The sequence below is a fragment of the Pelodiscus sinensis genome, chromosome Z (assembly GCF_052426305.1).
Source record: "Pelodiscus sinensis isolate ZL-2025 chromosome Z, ASM5242630v1, whole genome shotgun sequence".
Classification (NCBI taxonomy): Eukaryota; Metazoa; Chordata; order Testudines; family Trionychidae; genus Pelodiscus; species Pelodiscus sinensis.
This window is the reverse complement of record NC_143085.1, coordinates 15,026,836-15,047,383: the sequence shown is the minus strand read 5'-3', so window position 1 is coordinate 15,047,383 and position 20,548 is coordinate 15,026,836. Positions and strand designations below refer to the sequence as shown.

At 44.4% G+C, this 20,548-nt stretch overlaps 1 protein-coding gene across 2 annotated transcripts in view; it reads left to right on the top strand.

The window, feature by feature from the left end:
* HIRA (histone cell cycle regulator) overlaps positions 1-20,548 on the top strand; it is a 108,438-nt gene that overhangs the window by 10,671 nt on the left and 77,219 nt on the right. The gene's annotated exons all lie outside the window — the stretch shown is intronic.

The following is a 20,548-nucleotide window of genomic DNA, read 5'->3' as shown; positions in this document are numbered from 1 at the left end:
AAGAAAAACCAAGCCCTCACTGAGAAGGCCTCTGACTGAGAAAGAGAAAGACACTTTCCACATTCTCTTCACACACTGGAGCTTAGGAAGGATCTAGGCCAGTAGTAGTTGTGTGCTCCAGCCCCACAGTGGGGCGGCTGGAGGGCCAGTGTGGGCTTACCATTGTTTGGAGGAATGCAGAGCCTCAGGGGCTGGCATAGAGTCAGAAGCAGATGCATCTCAGAATTCCATACCTACAGTGTATTGAGCATGCACACTGGAACTGAGCATGCTCAGTAAGAGCTGCAATTGCTGTTGGCCTTACTCTGCCTGTACATGGATTCAGATGCTGCTCATGGGTCTTTGCAAGCATTAAGAAGGGATTCCGGAGGCAAATCACAGCGGGATGGAAGGGGATAGGCAGAGTATGAGGGGACGGGCAGAAATTAACTGGTGTGGGGGCAGTGTTCCTTCTAAGCCAGGGGTCTCCAAACTTTTCTGCCCGAGGGCCGCATTAACTATCAAACAGCAGTTCAGGGGCCGACTACACACTTGAGGTCCAAATAAAAACCAATCAAAAAATGGATGTTGTTTTTAATTATTTATTTAATATTATTTTATTAAGTTATTATTTAATAACACATTGATACACTACACATGAACACCTGTATTAGTGTGAATGGTGAAATTGTTTCCTGGATGCCAAAATAGCAGACATTTCTGGCTTTAGAAATCACTGTTTGAAATTGGGGGTGGTTCAATATGTTCAGCCTAAGACACTCACACTTGAAGAGATGTGATCGCTCTCCTATCATGCAGGGAATGAGGTGACAATTTGTAACATAGCCTCATGGAACAAGGGGCATGCATTTTAATGGGAAAAGCTGGTTTGAAAGCAGACACGTTATCACTGTGCCACAGCAACCAGACCGCCTCCTGCAATGGGCACCAGCTCCTCAGCCCCGCCCCCGGAGAAGTAGCCCCTCGCTCCTAGCCCCTGAGAAACCACCGTCGGGTTTCCTCCCCTCCGTCCAGCCTCCCGCGATCCTCTGCCGCCGGGTCTGATCCGGAGCCCGCCTTCGAGACCCCCCTTTTTCGCCCGCCCGGCCAAGCGGCACGCAGAGCCGTCCCTGACCTGGGCTACCTGCTGTCCCGTGCGCGCGCTGGGGCCTCACGCAGCCGCCTGCGAATCCGTTTCTCCTGCTGACACCAATGCTCAGACTCAAGCGCCTCAGGGATAATCTCGCCGGCACGCGGAAGAAGGCGGGGCCAGACAAAAAAGTCTCCACGGGCCGGATGAGAGGGCCTCGCGGGCCGCATCTGGCCCGTGGGCCGTAGTTTGGAGACCCCTGTTCTAAGCTGTGGGGCAGCACAGTGTCACAGGTGATTAATTAGCTCCGCCCAGTCAGCTCCATGCATGGAGCCTTGAGTCTCTGACTGGGTGGGTCTGATTAATCACCTATGAAGCTGTGCTGCTATATGGCTTAGACTGAGGGAACATTGCCTGGGGTGGGGGTCAATTAACTTTAGGGTGAGGCAGAACAGGGGGTGGAAGGGAAAAATCAGGTGAGAGGTAATTGGAGCTGGGAGACACTGCCAGCCTTTGTGTGGAGGTTGTGCCTCCACACAGAGAGGGGCAAAGGGGGAAACACTTACCCAGAGGGGTGAGCCACCTGCCAAGTGTGCAAAGGCAGGGGTGGGAGTCAGAGAGGGGCTTTGATTCCACTGTCAAGGTGAAAGTACTAGCTTGGGAGCGCAGGACAGCTTCCTGACTTTGCTCTTAAAGGTATAGCTTCCCTAATGCATTGTCTCTCCTTGCATAGAAGACAGAATGCTGAAAATATCCCACATAGCATGAGAGAGAGCGTGTAACTCATTTTTAGGATTTAAAAGTCTCACATGAGTTTGTACATGAAGTTCCATAACAGTTCACAAATTTGTCTTATCTTTTGCTGCAATTCCCTAAATTGTACTTCCATACTTGTAACCCATTTTAATGGTAGTTTTGCTCCATTACAAATGTAATTTCTATTACTCTTACTGGGGGGTGTGCCCCTTGCTTGCTACTCTTGCCAAACCTCCTCTGTCTGTGGTAGATGTCTGGCCGGGGTGAAGGGAGCAGGAGCAGGCTAGGAGTAGATGTCTGGCCAGGGGGAGGGGGCAGGAGCGGGCTGGGATGTGGGGTCTCAGCAGAAGTGATGAAGGGGTTGCGGATGTGGGGTGTCAGTTTGGGGGGTAGGAGTGAGAGGGCTGGAGATGCAGGGTCTTGGCAGTGGGGGTTGAGTGAGTGGGGTGGGGGAGGGTGGTCTTGGCAGGGCAGTCAGTGACGGGGATGGCACCATCTACCAGTGCTTTCTAAAATGTAGCTTATTTGTTTTGCATTAATCATTTGCGTTGACTAAAGTTAATCGAGACCCTTAATTTTCATGCCATTCTGTAAGTATAGAGTTTGCCCTCACCTGCAGGGCTGACTGTGTTCATTTTTGGTCACCATACCTCCAAAAAGATGTAGCAGACATGGAAAGATTTGCAAGCTAGGAAGTTAAAATGATTAGAGACCCAGAACGGGTATGTGAAGAGAGACTGAACAGATTGGGACTGCATCATGTTGCCAGAAGACAGCCCTCTGGGTCATGCCAAAGTTACACATACCAGTGAATAAGTGGGCACACATTGGGGACTTGGATGACAGAGGGGACCCGGCCCCAGCAGCTCCTCCCTGGTGGTGTGACATGAGAGCTGAGCTGGAGCAGCCCATGCCTGGAGGGGATGGCACTGAGGCTAGTCACAGCAAGCAGCATGTGGACACTGATGATGTGATGATGTCATTCTGTCATCCGTCAGGAATTTTTTTTTATATAGGAAGAGATATTACTCTGCACACTTCATCGCTTATCTTTATGATCATTGTGCAATGCATGTCATGGCACTATTTTTATTTTAACAGCAAATGCTTAAAAACATTTAAGTACATAGTAGTCAGGGGCAGATATAGGGCAGGGCGAACGGGGCGGCCGCCCCGGACCCCGCGCTTAAAAAAGCCCCGCGCATGCGCCATGGCACCACCGCGCATGGCGTCACAGTGCATGCGCCGTGGCAAAGGGGGGGGCCCTGCGCAGTTATGCTGCCAAGGGCCCCGCAAAACAGTCATCTGCCCCTGATAGTAGTTACTGGTTTTAGCAATTCCATCTATGTTTCTGTTATAGCACTTGATACGGGTTTGTACTTTAATTTGTAAGTTGGAGTCCTTCTTCGAATGGTGTCCCCGTGGTGCTCCATTGTAGGTGTTGGGTTGTCCCGGCACCTCAAATTGTAGTTTTCTTGAGCGGTAGTCAGCTGGACACGCACTTTTTTCCATTCTCACTCTTTTGATCTCTTGTGTGGTCTGGCTTCCACCAGTTCCTTCTTTGCTGCCTGCAGTTGCAGATGGAGCCAGCCTCCTCTCCTCAGAGAAATCCTGTCAGGAATATAATACTTAGTTGTTTATTTTTGTAGTTAGTTACAGTTATTATAGTTCTAGTTGTTATAGTTCATTTGTAGTTCATTTTATTATTAAAAAAAAAAAGGAACAAGAAGACTTCATTGGCTAGTACGTCTTGTAACTAGACATGCTGGGCTCCCCTGGCTTTAAGAAATGTTCCACATACCGTGACGCCATGCCAGCTTTGGATGGTCATGCAGAGTGTATTAAGTGTCTCGGTGAGGCCCATATACCTAAAAAATGCACTGTGCCAGGCTGACCGTTACGGCATGTAAAGACAGGGAGATGAGACTAAACATTTTTTTTGACAAAGTGCTCATACGGTCTCCGCTCTGCAGTCTCTAGAGCAGAGACAAGAAAGGCCATTTTGCCACAGGCTGCTCTAGCTCAAGAGAGAGCCTTGCCAGCTCAATCTTTGTTGGTGATAAGCCCATCATGTCAGGATCAGTGGTGCCCAAACATGCTGTTTCGGTATTTTGGATACCAGTAGATGATTTATTACTAAAATTGGCCTGAAACTACTTCTCTGGATGTGAGCAAGCATGGGCTTATTAGCATCTGGAGCAGAGATTGTCAACCAGGAAGTGCTTTCCTATTTTCTGTATCCTCCGCCTTCAGTTGAGTGTGGTTCTAGCATTGTACATGTTGTTCTTCATTTGAGGCTAGGGGTGTTTCCTTAACCCCCTTGTCTGGAGGGATTTAGATGTTTTCCTCTGCCTTTTCATTACTTTGGCTTTGCTTTAAGCAGAGTGTGCATGTGCGGTGCATGTGCGTGTCTTCCATGAGTACTGTGCTCTGGTTCTCCAAGAATACAGAGCAAGTAGGTAACAGTATAGCCTTAATATAAAGAGAACTTCTCATCAGTGTATGCTGAAAATATTTATTTTGATCTTGAAACAGACTGAGCAAACATATCCTCTAAATGAAAGGTCACACTGATAAGAAAGTGAAAGTATTATTTGAGATACTTGCCTTGATTTCCTTTTAAAAATTATGGTAGATTTTAGTATTTACAAATGTAGCTTTTACATCCTACATTTAATCTTAAAGCACTGATTCTCTAAACATTGAGATATGTGAGTAATCCCAGTGAATTTAATGGGACTACTCATATGCCAATGTATGCAGGATAGAGGCATAATTGTTTCTTCTGTATACTTCAGAAACCTGAGGTGACTATTTTTACCATTCCCCTCTTTGCCATCAGAAAGCCCCTTCTACAGCAGTTGCTGGGGAAGCAAGAGACCAGGAATCTCCTCATCTTTCCTATAATTAATCCTTCAGCATGTGCTTAGGTGAAAACTCCCCCCCCCCTCCCCCTCAACCTACCAAAGGTTCTACAGAGTTCTGTCCTGAATCTCCTTCTGTTCCCTTTACATCTGGGGTCTGAAAATGTATGGCTTGCAGTTCTACAATCTGACCTGAATACAACTGCTGGCATGTGAGTCCTTGTGGCCTTGGGATGTTGTCCATACCTTCCCTACCCCTTTGAGTCCAGTCCCTGTTCTGTCCTTACCCCGCCTCTTCCCTTCCCTCTATTGTCTTTTCTCCCCTCATCACAATTATTTGCTCAAGTCCCGTCCCTCAAGGTTGTGGCCTCAGGTATTACTGAGGGGCCTAGCACGTGGTAGTTGCAAGGGTCAGGCCCTCCTGCAATCTCTGCAGTGGTGGGAGCTTCAGGGAAGCAGAGGGGACACATCAGCCTCTGCTCTGCTACTATCTCCTAAGCCAGCCTGTGGCAGCAGAAAGTAGACCTTGTGCTTGCTTAGCAAATGATGGCAGAGCCTGCGGCTTTATAGCGCCACTTCCCCACAACTCCTGCCACTGTGGTTAGTGCCAAGGGCTTGACCCCTGCCGCCAGCCCCAGCCCGCAGGCTGAGTATGGGGGACCACCCCATCTATAGGATGTTTGAAGCAGCTGCCATGCCAAACTGTCCTATGGATGGAATGTCTCTGCACACATCTCTCATGTATCACAGAGATTTGCAAGTAATGACATGGAGCTAGTAGCTGGAACAGGCTCTTGCCTCACTGCCTAGTGGTGGTGGCACTGGTGGCCATATGAGGGGGTTTTAATCACCCAGAGTGGTAGGTGGGGTTAGAGACTGTTCAGAGACCCCACCCACTCCCCCAGAGCCCTGCCAGAAGGGCGTGCCTGCTGGCCCATTATGAGAATTTGAGGACTGGTTACTGGCTCTAAGATAAATTGAGTTTGAGACCCGTTTCACATATTCAACTATCATCTGAATATGTGGGGAATGCAGCCCCAGCACCAGTGGGGCTGGCGTGGTGAGGATCATGGCCCTGGCTGGAGCTGAGTGCAGAGGGGCCAATGGCAGGGGATAGAACCAATAGCTAGGTGGGGAGCCATGACCTCCCATGGTCCAACAAACGCTATGGTTTGGACCACTCAGGTTCCGAGGTTGCTGGACCAGGGAGGACCCACTTGTACCTACAAAAAACTTGACAATCATTATAGGGATGTAAAATTTAGATTTAATTTACTAATCAAATAGTCGATGCAAATTGCATCAACTATTTGATTAGTCGATAAGGGCGCTTCCACCTTTGAAGTGTAGCAATAGCCCAGTGGACCCCGACACAGTGCCCGCGGGTGCCATGGCGCCCGCTGGGCCATTTATGTGCGCCCGCGGAGCAATCTGGCTGGCCCCGCCCCCGGGCGTGTGGCAGGTGCCAGCCCCGGGCGCATGGGTGGCCCCTGCCCTGGGGTCGCGGCGCATGCCGGTGCCGGCCCTGTGCATGCGGTGCCTGGGCTACCCCTGCCCAGGGTCACAGCACATGCCGGTGCTGGCCCTTGCCCTGGGCGCGCGGCACCTGGGCGGCCCTGCCCGGTGTCGCAGCACATGCCGATGTTGGCCCTGGGCGTGCGGCGCATGCTTGGCCCCGCCCCCAGGCCCGTGAGCGGCCCTGCCCTCTTATGCATGGTGCGTGAGTGGCCCCGCCCCCATGCGCTCTGCAGCCCCAAAACGTTGGGGACCACTGCAATAGCCCAAGGGTTGCTGCTTCACTTCAAAGGCAAAAGTGCTACGGGGAACACAGGGCCAGCAGAGGACTCAAGCAGTCTCCCACTAGCCCTATGCTTCCTGTGGTGTTTCAAAGCGACAGCACCACAGAAAGCATGGGGTTAGCTGGGAACTCTGATTCTCCAGTTAACCCCGGGCTCCTTAAGGTGCTGCCACTTTGAAACACTGCCTGGAGCCTGGGGTCAGCATGAGAGTTCCCAACTGGCCCCGGGCTGCACGTATCCTTTCAAAGCTGCAGCACCATGTGAGCCCGCGGTCTGGCCCCAGGCTCCATGCAGTGCTGCTGCTTTGAAGCACCCCTCCACCTCTTCTCCCCCCTTGCTGCCTGTTTTTGATAGAGGCAGCAAGGAGAGGGGAAGCAACTAGTCGACTACTATCCAGTAAGTATTCGCATTTGCTTATTGTATAGTCTAGGAGTCATTCGTATGCCTAAATCATTAAGCTGCTGGATGCAGAGACACTTTCTCATATTGACCAATGTTGTCTCACTGTTTCCTTGTAAACCCCATCTACATGTTTGTCTTCTTCTGCTGTCCCTTCTTTTGTAGATTGTGAGCTCTTTGGGGCAGGGAGGATCTTTTAGTTCTGTTTTATATACTTAGCACAGTGGTATTATGGCCTACGGCTAGAAGTCCTAGGTGCTAAGGTAATAGAAATAAAAGGAATCAAACTAAAGTGTTCAGGTGGCACTGCTAAGCTCTGCCACTGTATTTTTTCTACATCAGAGTTTTGCTTTATTGAACTAACTAAAAGTTAATGCATTTATGATTCCTATAGAAATGCACTAGATTTCCTCAGTGAGATATATTAGTCTGATTTTTAACATATCCATGAGTGCCACGGTATTCATCTGAGATGCTATACATTTATTTCTAAACATATATATCTAAACACAACAGGATTTCACTTTACTAAGCTACTTTATATTACCTTTTCTCAGTACTTATGGTAGAAATATGGTATATTTTTCCTTAACTTCATTTTCTTTCAGCATTCTTGATGTTAATTGAATATAGTTTTCATGCATGATTCTGTTATTCTTTAGTCATGTTCTCCTCTTCACTTTGGAGAGCTGGGAAGAAAATCTAATGGTACAGTTAAATGTACAACTCACAGTGGGCCTAGGCCATTAGTTCTTGTTCTTCATTTGTTATTTAATTCAGCATCCAAGAGCTAAGTAGTATGAAAAATATTCAAATAGTATTGCACAGTTTCCTATGGTCCTGATCCTGCAAGATGACCCATACAAATTTTTGGTGGCCATAAAGAGTCCAATTTACTTCAGCAAGGCTCCCTACAAGGCACAGGTGTCTGCCCATATAGAGTATCTTGCAGAACTGGAGCCTACATTTGTTCAATTTAGGCATACAATTGATTACCTGTTCACACCACAACACTGAACATAAATATTTGAATGGAGGCTTATTGGATATTATATTTTAAGAGTTGGAAGCAAAATTAAGGGAAATTCACCCAAAATGTAATAGAAACTCTCACATAGGATGTTGACAACTTTGAATTTCACTATGCCTCAACTTAAACATTAACATAAGAACATGGAACGGCCATACTGGGTCATACCAAAGGTCCATCTAGCCCAGTAGCCTGTCTGCCAACAGTGGCCAGCACCAGGTGCCCCAAAGAGGGTGAACCGAAGACAATGATCAAGCGATTTGTCTCCTGCCATTCTTCTCCAGCCTCTGACAAACAGAGGCCAGGGACACCATTTCTATCCCCTGGCTAATAGCCTTTTATGGACCTAACCTCCATGAAATTATCTAGCTTCTCTTTAAACTCTGTTATAGTCCTAGCCTTCACAGCCTCCTCTGGCAAGGAGTTCCACAGGTTGACTACATGCTGTGTAAAGAAGAACTTTCTTTTATTAGTTTTAAACCTGCTACCCATTAACTTCATTTGGTGTCCTCTAGTTCTTCTATTATGGGAACTAATAAATAACTTTTCTTTATTCACCCTCTCCACACCACTCATGATTTTATATACCTCTTATCATATCCCCCCTCAGTCTCCTCTTTTCTAAACTGAAAAGTCCCAGTTGTTTTAACCTCTCTTCATATGGGACCCATTCCAAACCCCTAATCATTTTAGTTGCCCGTTTCTAAACCCTTTCCAAGGCCAAAATATCTTTTTTGAGGTGAAGAGACCACATCTGTACACAGTATTCAAGATGTGGACATACCATAGTTTTATACAGGAAAAGTAAGATATTCCGTGTCTTATTTTCAATCCCTTTCTTAATAATACCTAGCATCCTATTTGCCTTTTTGACCGCCGCTGCACACTGTGTGGAAGTTGTCAGAGAACTATCCACGATAACTCCAAGATCTCTTTCCTGATTTGCCATAGCCAAATTAGCCCCCATCATACTGTACATATAGTTGGAGTTATTTTTCTCAGTGTCCATTACTTTACACTTATCCACATTAAATTTCATTTGCCATTTTGTTGCCCAATCACTCATTTTATTGAGATCTTTTTGGAGTCCCTCACAGTCTGCTTCTGTTTTGACTATCCTAAACAGTTTAGTTTCATCCACAAACTTTACCACCTCACTAAACATTAAACAAATAAAAAAAGTCAATTTAAGAAACACATATGATTGCAAATCATTTACTGTGTATTTTTTTTAGTCTGTGGTGGATATAACTTAAATTCTATTAAGGTTCAGGGCAAGCCAAATTCTGTTTGTCTCAGAGAGGTATCCGTGTTAGTCTGTAACTTTAAAGTAGTTCTGTGGCACCTTAGAGATTAACAAAAATGTATAATTAGTATCATGAGCTTTCCTGGGAAAAACCCACTTATTCAGATCATGATACTACCTATATATTTTTGTTAGTCTTTAAGAGTGCATGTACAAAGCAGGGCGAAAGTTGGAATAAGGTACCCAACTTGACCTATGTCAGTTGAGTAGTATAAGTCAAAATAACTTAACACAGCTTTTGGCGCAGTCTTCCTTCAACTTCCCTTACTCCTCCTAAAATGAGGGTTACCAGGAGTCAGAATAAGAAGTCCTCCAGCTCACCATTAGTTTGAAATAATATTTCAGCATGGTATAGAATGCTCTTCATTATTTTGGAATGTTAGCTGGGCCTCCTTGATGAGGGATTTTGCCAGGGGAGGTCGTTTCTGGTACCCCCTGCTGCTGACCGTCTGGCTTCTCCCATCTGGCCCCTCACCTCCTGCTGGCCTGCTGATCTGCTTATCCCACTGGACAGCAATCATTACCCTGGCTCTGGGTCCCGCAGGGCAGCCGCGCATGCCACCCTGGGACCAGGGACCTGCTGGGCAGCTATATACACTGCGCTGGGGATCATAGACCCACAGGGAAGCCGCTCACCACTCTAGAGATGGGGGACCCACTGGGCAGCTGTGTACCACAGCTCCCAGCCCCACCAGGGATCCTTGCCGCTGGCTCTCCACCCGGACTCTCTGGTCCTGCAACATCCATACTGGACCACAGATGTTACCGGACCAGAGAATCTCAGTTAAGAGTGTTTCAACCTGTACAAATTATATTTGATAAGATTTTCCAACCTCCTTTTGACTCTTGAAGTTTCTGAGCTGTATTGTGTTTTTAAAATCCTTACAAAAGATTTTTTAGTTACATGAAATTTGGCTCTTAACACCATGAGATTTTGGGACTTCTGATAGTTTAAGCTGTTAAGAGATCATTGTAACTGTATAAAAATATCCTGGAACTTAATCTATCAAACGTAAATGTTCCCTTGTGTTAATATGTCACCTGTGTTTTTGATTGTTCCTTAAATAATGGAGTAGTCCTGATTTTCCCATCAGTTACTTGAGTTTCTGGCAAGAGGAAAAGGACCACTTGCAAACATGAACACTTTACCTTTTGGTTCATTACAACAGTATATAACAAAGTAATTCAGAGAGAATTCGGGAAGACAGACATTTCAAAACTAATATTGCCTCTCTTGTTCATAACACTGAATCATGATAAAATGTGAATTAGTACCTTTAGTTTGTAAGCTGTTCAAATATAGTGTAGCAGTTCTTAAATGCTTTAATTTTTAGTGGTGCCCACTGAAATGAGTATTAACTTTAATAGTTAATTTAAAAAAAAGTATGGTGATGGTAACAACTTTGTGTTGCTGAGTTTCCTTCCTCTACTACATCTATATATTTTTCTGTTTTTAAAACATTTTACATGTGTAATTGCATAATACTGGAAGGAGATGTAATTCTTGGGAAAAACAGAAAACTCTGATTGTTGTAGAATAAAGAATAACACAGTAACCTTCTGGTTCCATACAGAAGCAATTCTGAGCATGCAACGTGCTCCTGAACTGTGCTACTGAGTTGATAAGGAATATCTCTCGTGCTTCAGAAATACAACGCTTGCTACTGCTGATCCAGAACCTCTACTTTCGGAATTTGAAGGGGCACATCAGTTTTGTGAAACTGAACTTGTGTATACGACTATCCAACTAAAATCTCATAATTTCATACTGTGTTTGTACAAACCTGGAATTGATTAGAAATTTGATCTGTAAGATGTTTACAACTCTTTCCTATGTAAAAATATGTCAGAACAATCATTACGAAAGTGAGCTTTTGTTTAATGATGCATTGTATAGGAGTATAGTAATCAGATCTCTTGGTAATCTGTTACCATATTACAGAGTGAACAACATTACAATACCAGAGGTATGTGGTATATAATGATTTCATTAAATTTCATATTTAACACATCTGGCATGCCAATTGCATGTTAATATTCAAAAAACAGTGCAGGTGTGGTTTTTAGGGGGTTTTTTTTGGCCAGCCTTGAATGAAAAAGGGAACCAAATGTGTAAGTATCTGTTTGTCCTTATAACTGGTGTGTTAATTTTTCTGTATCCACTGCTTTCCACTTTTAAAATTTATTTACAGTAAAGTCAACCATTTTATTACAGATTATTTTGAGAAAAAAATGGAATAGCTTTTTCAAGTTAAAAGAAATATATTTCCACCATATCTCACTTGCCTATCTCAGAGTTGAATTAATTCTTCTGAAATATTCCAAAAAATTCACATCTGGTCTGAGTCCAAGTATTTATTGTTTCAGTTCAAATAAGTGAAAAGGGAGATTTGGAATGCAAGTGGATTTGAAGCCACTGTATAATTCTCGTTGTTGTAGAGTCTGTACGTCATTCATATCTGACTCCCTATTTAATACTCTTCAGTGAAGAAATATTGGGCAGTTTGTCAAGGCAATGTCAGGTGTCTAAACAACTCTGTGGACCTTTGATGTGATCTGTGCTATGAGAAGCATTCGCTGAAATACAGAAAACTTATATTTCAGCAAGAATGTTCCTCACTGACGCTTTGTGATAGGAGCTGCTTAGTCCCTAATGCTACTTTAGAATCCACAGTAAGTGCTTATGTGGCTCTTTAAAGGGGCAGCTAGGGCTGCCTGGCAAAGAAAAAAAAGGTTGTATCCAGACTTCATGGACATTTATACATTTTTCGTGTGTGTTATGCATTCCTGATAAGCTGTCATAAATTTGTATAAGAGTAGGAAAAAATAGGTTTTTTGGATCTAAAAATAGTGAGCTTCTATTGTTTGAGCTAAAACACTATGCACATGAGCATAGAGGTAGCAGAGGACTTAGAAACATTTATATGTGGTCTAGACTAGCAAGGGACAAAGACCCATTACATTAACATGGATTAAATAGCACATAATTTGGCCCTTTCCTACAAAAGTTAGCATTACAAAATTGATGACACTGGGTCTATCATATTAGAGAAGTGGGTTTTATTTCCAGTTTTACCTACATTGGCCTTATTCAACTTCTTACTTATCCCACTTGTAAAATGGGTGAATAATAGCAAACTCCCCAAAGTAGGTGACTAAGGCCTTGGTTAATGAAGTGCAGAGAGATATTGAGAGCAGTCCATGGAAGAGCTGGAATTAGAACCCTTGGACTGCTGGCTTGCATCTTAGTGCACCTTCCCTTAAGCTGTGGGGCAGTTTATGAGGGAAGGACACACAGCATCTACCAGTTCAGAAATTGTTCCCTGCAGATCTTTGTCAAAATGCAGAAATGATGTTTCAATGGCAACTCTTCTTAATCAGTTAATAGAACCTCCCCCATGTTTCTTTTTCATGCTGATGGAACAATGAGAAGAACAAACAATGCTGAAATAGGGCATCGGTGGGAAGCTCAAGCTAAAAGAATCTCTGAGCTAAGTGCCTGCCACAAAGATGTCATGGCTGTCATAAAATAATAGCTGGAAATAAATTCCATACTGTCAGAGAATTGGCTGCTGAGTACTTGAGACAGGTCCTAAAAGGATTTGATGAAGCTAATTCTATAAACCAAGTCTTTGACACAGATATGGCAACAGTAGCTCTGTGAAAACTACAGAAAACCAGCACAAGACAGAATCTGGATGGAAAAAACATCAGATGATTGGGGATGTCCTGTTTCTCCATGGAAAAAGTTTCTAAATGTGACATCTAACAAACAGTCACTTGTAAAGTTCCTTTCTGAATATATGGTTAAAAATGAACCTGAGAGTGTATTAGCACACCGCACACAAACTCTACTCTTCCAAAAGGATGCTTTTCCAAAGTTGAAGTAGCAAAATTCATCACCCTTAGAAATGCTGAAGAAACACTATAGGTACAGTGCTGAAGAGGAAGCAGACACAAGAAATCCATTTTCATCCCTTGAAATAATACAGTCTTTACACTAACAGAAATGAGTGCTAATATTTCAAAGTGGTCATTTCAGCAGGTTAATGTTGTCATTGTTTATCCCCCTTTCTTTTTACCAGCACCAATTGCCAGCTGCACCTCATACCTCATCTTAAAATAGACATAAAATTTCAAATGGTGTATAATGTGTGTTACTATGGAGAAGGTATGTAATGTCTATCAAATTGGTTGTAGTGTCTGCTGCTTACATATCTGCCAGAATAAATTGCAAAAATACTAGAATTTGGTTAAAAAACTTACATTTCAGAAATCAATCCTGACTTTGGAAAGTGTGATAGCACTTAACGTCTGCACAGGCATCCAGCTTCACAGACTTTTGCCTGTTGATAACCAGTCTGAAGCCAGCTAATTCAATATGAATTAAAAGTTGTTCTCAACTAATGGATATTTAATTCCTATGTGAGATTGATGGGTCTCCTTTCCATTTCTCACATTACAAACTCATTGTCATCCTTTGCACTAATAGGCAGACTAACCAGAGAAGCCATCACAAAGTGGGTTGTGGACACTAAAGTACTCTTATTCATCACTGAGGCCATGTCTTCACTATCATGATTGATCTTCCAAATTTTGATTTAATGGGTCTAGTAAATTCAGCAGCCATCCCCATCAGCAGCCATGATCCTGCAAGGAGTAAGTGAAGCAGATGGGGCATTTGCTTCTATCGGCCTCCCACTGTGGTGATGGCAGGGAAAGTAGAATCAAGGTATGTCAACTCCGGGTACATCATTTATGTAGCTGGAGTTGCATATTTTAATTCAACCTTCCCCTTTAGTGTTGGCCTGGCCCGAGGAAGTTCTCCAAATTAGAGATGAGCCTGCTGTTACTTTATAGATAAACTGCTTCATAGGCCAAGGCTACTTTTCACTAACAATATTAAATTGTGTTTAATCAGCTAATAGAGTAGTCAATGGAATTTCCATTGGCTACTTGATTAGTCGATAAGGTGGGAAACTGCACCACCACAGCAGGGTTAGCTCATGGCACCGGGAAGCTAACCCTGCTGTGACTCTGCCTTTTAAATATAGTAAGAGCTGCCCATCTCTTACTATGTTTAAAAGGCAGAAGTGCACTGAGGGACCAGGAGTGAGCTTGGACTCAGTTGACCTGGCTCACGCCCACTCACAGATTTTTAAATATAGTAAGAGCGGGGTGGCTCTTACTACATTTTAAAAAGCAGAGGCACAACATTGGTCCAGGTTTGAGTCGATACTCAGCTGTCCCGGCTCATGCCTGGTCTCCCGCTGCACCTTTGGCTCCACTGCCACCCCCGCAGAGGCGGTGCTGTGGGGAACCCACTTTTAAGCCCGCTAATAGAGGCAGCAAGGTGGGGAGAAGTGGCTAGTTGAATAGTGACTTGACTACCCGATAAGCCTAGGCTCAACTACTCCCTTACATCCCTACCTTTCACCAAAAAGAAATTAACCTTTTTAAAAAGACAGTTTAGATATACGTGGATAGTGCCATATATATAAAATAGGTAATTAAATAATTTGCATAAATATAGCACATGGAGCTGCACAGAACTTTACAGCAAAACTGTATCTGAACCAGAATACAGAAACTGATTGCTATTGCTTAAGAAACTCAGCTTCCAAGGATAAAGCAGCAATGGACAATATTAAGGTAGCTAAGTAGCAGCAAGAGGAACAAGAAAAGGAAAAAAGAGAATTGTTTTCTGTTGCCTCCATTTTTTAATAAAAGTGCTTAGTTCAAACTAACGTCCTTTGGGTTGGAAAAAAATTACCTTTTACAGGTAATAGAGTCTTCAGGCTGAATTTTCAAACTTTGTAGCCCACAATTGATCGTTCTTAAAATCTTCAGGTCAATAGTTTCCTATGATAAACCATTTCTCTACTTATCATAGAATCATAGAACTGGAAGATACCTCAGAAGGTCATCAAGTCCAGCCCCCTGCTCTAGGCAGGACCAATTCCAACTAAATCAACCCAGCCAGGGCTTTGTCAAGCCGAGACTTAAACACCTCTAGGGATAGAGACTCCACTACTTCCCTAGGTTACCCATTCCAGTGCTTCACCACCCTCCTAGTGAAATAGTTTTTCCTAATATCCAACCTGGACCTCTCCCACCACAACTTGAGACCATTGCTCCTTGTTCTGCCATCTGTCACTACTGTGAACAGCCCCTCTCCATCCTCTTTGGAACCTCCCTTCAGGAAGTTGAAGGCTGCTATCAAATCCCCCCTTCACTCTTCACTTCTGCAGACTAAACAGACCCAAGTTCCTCAGCCTCTCCTCATGAGTCATATGCTCCAGCCCCCTAATCATTTTGGTTGCCCTCCACTGGACCCTCTCCAATGCATCCACATCCTTTTTGTAGTGGGGGGCCCAGAACTGGACACAATACTCCAGATGCGGCCTCACCAAAGCCAAATAATGGGGAATGATGACATCTCTGGATCTGCTGGCAATGCTCCTCTTAATGCAACCTAATATGCCATTAGCCTTCTTGGCTACAAGGGCACACTGTTGACTCATATCTAGCTTCTCATCCACTGTAACCTCCAGGTCCTTTTCTGCAGTACTACTACTTAACCGGTTGGTCCCCAGCTTGTAACTATGCTTGGGATTCTTCCGTCCCAAGTGCAGGACTCTGCACTTGTCCTTGTTGAACCTCATCAGATTTCTTATGGCCCAATCCTCCAATTTGTCTAAGTCATTCTGTACCCTATCTCTGCCCTTAAGCGTATCTACCTCTCCCTCCAGCTTAGTGTCATCCACAAACTTGCTGAGGGTGCAATCCAGCCCCTCATCCAGATCATTAATAAAGATATTGAACAAAACCGGTCCTAGAACTGAACCTTGGGGCACTCCGCTAGAAACCGACCGCCATCCTGACATTGAGCCATTGACCACTACCCACTGGGCCCGGCCTTCTAGCCATCTTTCTATCCATCTTACCATCCATTTATCCAATCCACAATCCATTAACTTGCTGGCAAGAATATTGTAGGAGACCGTATCAAAAGCCTTGCTAAAGTCAAGGTATATAACATCCACTGACATCCCCATGTCCACCGAGCCAGTTATCTCATCATAGAAGCTAATCAGATTGGTCAGGCACGACTTGCCCTTTGCTTTGTGAATCCATGCTGACTGTTCCTAATCACTTTCCTCTCATCCAAGTGCCTCAATATGGATTCCTTAAGGATCCCTTCCATGATTTTTCCAGGAACCGAGGTAAGACTGACCAGCCTATAGTTCCCTGGATCATCCTTCTTCCCTTTTTTGAAGATGGGCACTACATTTGCCTTTTTCCAGTCATCCGGGATTTCTCCCGATCTCCACGACTTTTCAAAAATAATAGCCAAAGGCTCCACAATGACATTTGCCAACTCCCTCAGTACCCTCGGATGCACTAAGTCTGGACCCATGATTTGTGTACATTTAGCTTTTCTAAATAGTTCCTAACCTGTTCTTTACCCACCACGGGCTGTCCATCTTCATCCCATCTTGCGTCACTTGGCGCAGAAGTCCAGGAGCCGACCTTGTCCGTGAATACAGAGGCAAAGAAAGCATTGAGTACTTCAGCTTTCCCCACATAATCTGTCACTAGGTTACCTCCTTCATCCATTAGGGGCCGCACACCCTCTCTGATCACCTTCTTCTTGTTAACATGCCTGTAGAAACCTTTCTTGTTATCCTTCACATCCTTAGCCAGTCGCAATTCCATTTGCACTTTCGCCTTCCTGATAGCCCCCCAGCATTCTCAAGCTATACCTTTAAACTCCTTCCTGGTCATTTGTCCAAGTTTCAACTCTTTGTAAACTTCCTTTTTGTTCTTAAGTTCACCTATAAGCCAGTCCGGTCTCCTACCATGTTTCCCTCTCTTGCTACGCGTCGGGATGATTTCTTTCTGTGCCTTCTTTAAAATACTGCCAGCTGTCCTGGACTCCTTTCCCCTTCATGTTAACATCCCAGGGGATTCTGCTCATCAAATCTCGGAGGGAGTCAAAATCTGCTTTTTTGAAGTCCAAGGTGTGTATTTTACTACTCTCTTTTCTTCCTTTGGTCAGGATCACTGCTTCCCAGGTTGTCACCCACCTCCACTTCCCCTATTAGTTCCTCCCTGTTTGTGAGCAGAAGATCAAGCTGCGCATGGCCCCTGGTCGGATCATTCAGCACTTGTGTCAAGAAGCTATCCCCAACATTCTCCAAAAACTTCCTGGATTGCCTGTGTACTGCCGTATAGGTTTCCCAGTAGATGTCAGGGTGATTAAACTCCCCCACGAGAACCAGGGCCTGCAATCTGGAAGCTTCGCTCATCTACCTCATCCATCTGATTCGGTGGCCTGTAGCAAACACCAGCCACAACATCAATGCTGTTGTTTGCTCCTTTAAACTTAACCCATAGACTCTCAACAGGTTTTTCTCCCTCTTCCTACTAGAGTTCAGAGCAATCGTAGTGCTCTCTTACATATAGTGCAACTCCTCCTCCTTTTCTCCCCTGCCTGTTGTTCCTGAACAGTCTATACCCTTCCATGACAGCGCTCCAGTCATGCGAGTCATCCCACCAAGTCTCTGTTATCCCAATTAAATCATATTTCTTGGTCTGGGCCAGGGCCTCCAGTTCTTCCTGTTTGTTGCCCAGGCTTCTCACATTAGTGTACAAACACTTCAGGTAACCAGTTGATCGTCCTATCTTCTCCATTCGAAACATGGGTCCTCCTTTCTTGCTCCTTCCTCTCTGCATTTCTTCCCGGTATCCAACTTTCCCACTCCCCTCAGGGTTTTGGTCACTGTCCCCCAACGAACCTAGTTTAAAGCCCTCCTCACTAGGTTTGCAAGCCTGCCCGCAAAGATGCTCCTTCCTCTCTTCGTTAGGTGGATCCCATCTCTTCCTAACAATCCTTGCACCTGGAACAGAGTCCCATGGTCGAAGAAACCAAAGCCCTCTCTGCGACACCATCTGCACAACCACGCATTTACGTCCTCAATTCGACGATCCCTGCCCAGTCCTTTCCCTTCAAGAGGGAGGATGGAGGAGAATACCACTTGCGCTCCAAATTCTTGGATCCTTCTTCCTAGCGCTACATAATCCGCAGTAACACGCTCAAGATCATTCTTGTCCATATCATTAGTTCCCACGTGGAGAAGCAGGAAGGGGTAGCGATCCGAAGGTTTGATCAGTTTGGTAAGCCTCTCAGTGACATCCTGAATGAGAGCTCCCGGTAAGCAGCACACCTCTCGAGATTCCAGGTCCGGACGGCAGAGGGATGGCTCAGTTCCTCTTAGGAGGGAGTCCCCGACCACCACCACCTGTTGTTTCCTTTTGGGGGTGGTGGCCGTGGAACCCCCATTCGTAGGACTACGCATCCCATGCCTTTCAGTAGATGGTGTTCCTTTCTGGTTTCTTCCTTGTGAGGTCCCTTCCAGAGCTTTCAGCACTGCAGAGCCTGTGGAGAGAGCTTGAAAGCGATTACTTACCTCTATAGTATCGGGGGATTCCCTTTGCTGGCCTTTTTCCCCTTCTAGAAGTTACATGCTGCCAGTTCTCTTCTTGGTCACGTACTTCCCTCTCTGGCTCTTCTGCCTGCCGTGCGTGAAGGATTAAATGCTGCTTTCTATCGAGGAAGTCTTCATCCTTTCTGATCAAGCGTAGGGTCGACACTTGGGCCTCCAGTCCTCTAATTTTTTCTTCCAAAATGTTGACCAGATTGCACTTGGTGCAGATGAAATCCGTTCTTTCTTCCGGGAGGAAGACAAACATGGCACACGCTGTGCAGGTAACAACAGCAGACCCATCACCAACCATCGCTGCTGTCCTGGAAAAGGGATTTAAAAAGAAAGGCAAGAGAACCTCCCACCCTTCCCAACTCCCTCTCAAAACTCCGTTAGCACTCATGGTCGCTTGCCCACTGCCTTATAAAGCCCTTCCCCCTACCAAGGCTCAGCCAATCAGCAGAGGCTTCTAGAATTCAAACTTTAATTAGAAGCCAACAGTTTCCACCTGCCAATCACAGCACAAACTCCATCAAGGGGAGGGGGAGGGCAGGTAGGAGAAAAAAAAACAAACCAGAGGCTCATTGGTCCACTATGTAATCAGTTATACTTTCACATTCCTATTGTATGCACAATAAAGTTGCATCAATTTAACTTAATCAGCTTTTAAAGTTGGATAGTTATACCAGTACAAACTACTTTGGCTGATTTCAGTTAATCTTAAACAAAAAATAAGTATTAGTGGCTTGTGCTAGTTTAAGTAACATTTTATGTTAAACCTTTGCTACTTTCTCATGTGGACAAGGTCTAAATAGTTTAGTCTCCTAGTTTATTCTTAGAGCCTTGAAGATCCATTTTTGTTTAATTCTTACAGAAGTTTATTTCCTGTGTGTGCTTCCAAAAATACATTGGTTATCTCTGAAAGTTATAGGCAGTTTGGCAGAGTAAAGTACAGACCAGCAGAAGAAGAGCCATAGTTCTTACAGTACAGTTTGTGTGTTTTATGTGCTTTATAGGACTTGGATCTGGAAAGAATGCAATTTGATTCCCTTCCTACTATACTTCAGCTTTTGGCTTTGCTGCCTGTAGGATGTTACTGGAATCACATGTCAGCATTTCAATAAGAATAAAATAAATAACTTTAAAAATGACCCTGAAACAAATAATCATAAACAGAATTGTATTTACTCCCAACAACAGAAATACCAGAAACTTAACAAAACTCATTATGGGCTTTGCTGTTTCTACCATTTCTATGCTAAAGGGACTCAAAAGCTATGGTGATGGGTGACAGCATAAAAAATAAGATGGAAAAGTTCCTCTAGTTTTCCCTTTTATATCTTTACAGGATACAGTATAGCCATTCCACCAGTGTGGGAAGCTGCTCAAATGCTAAATGTTATACTCTTGGATAGCATTTACAGAGTTCTTATTACCTCATTGCCGTCCTTCCAATTGGGATGCTGATGATTTTGACATATGGCAGTATTTCTAGTTTTTTCAAGTTCAGATGTCTTTCAGTTGCTGCTTGAAGTTTTGTTGGACTATCTAAATCCTTTGTTACTCTTGTTTGTTTTTGTTGAATTTTGCTGCTTGAATTTCTACTGTGTTCTCTTCCTATTCAGCTTCCTTCAGCTAATCCTTACTGGCTTCATTGGCCTCAAGGGAGGCTGCAAGTTAATTTTTTTTCTCGGCAAAGATTATTATAACTGTTTCAGAGTGTGATGACATGAAGAGTGATCAGCAGGAATTAAGGCAGGGAGCCAAAGCTGTTTGTTTCCCAGGTTCTGTTTTCAGCGGTGCCAGTGATTCGGGTGACTTTGGGAAAGGATACAAA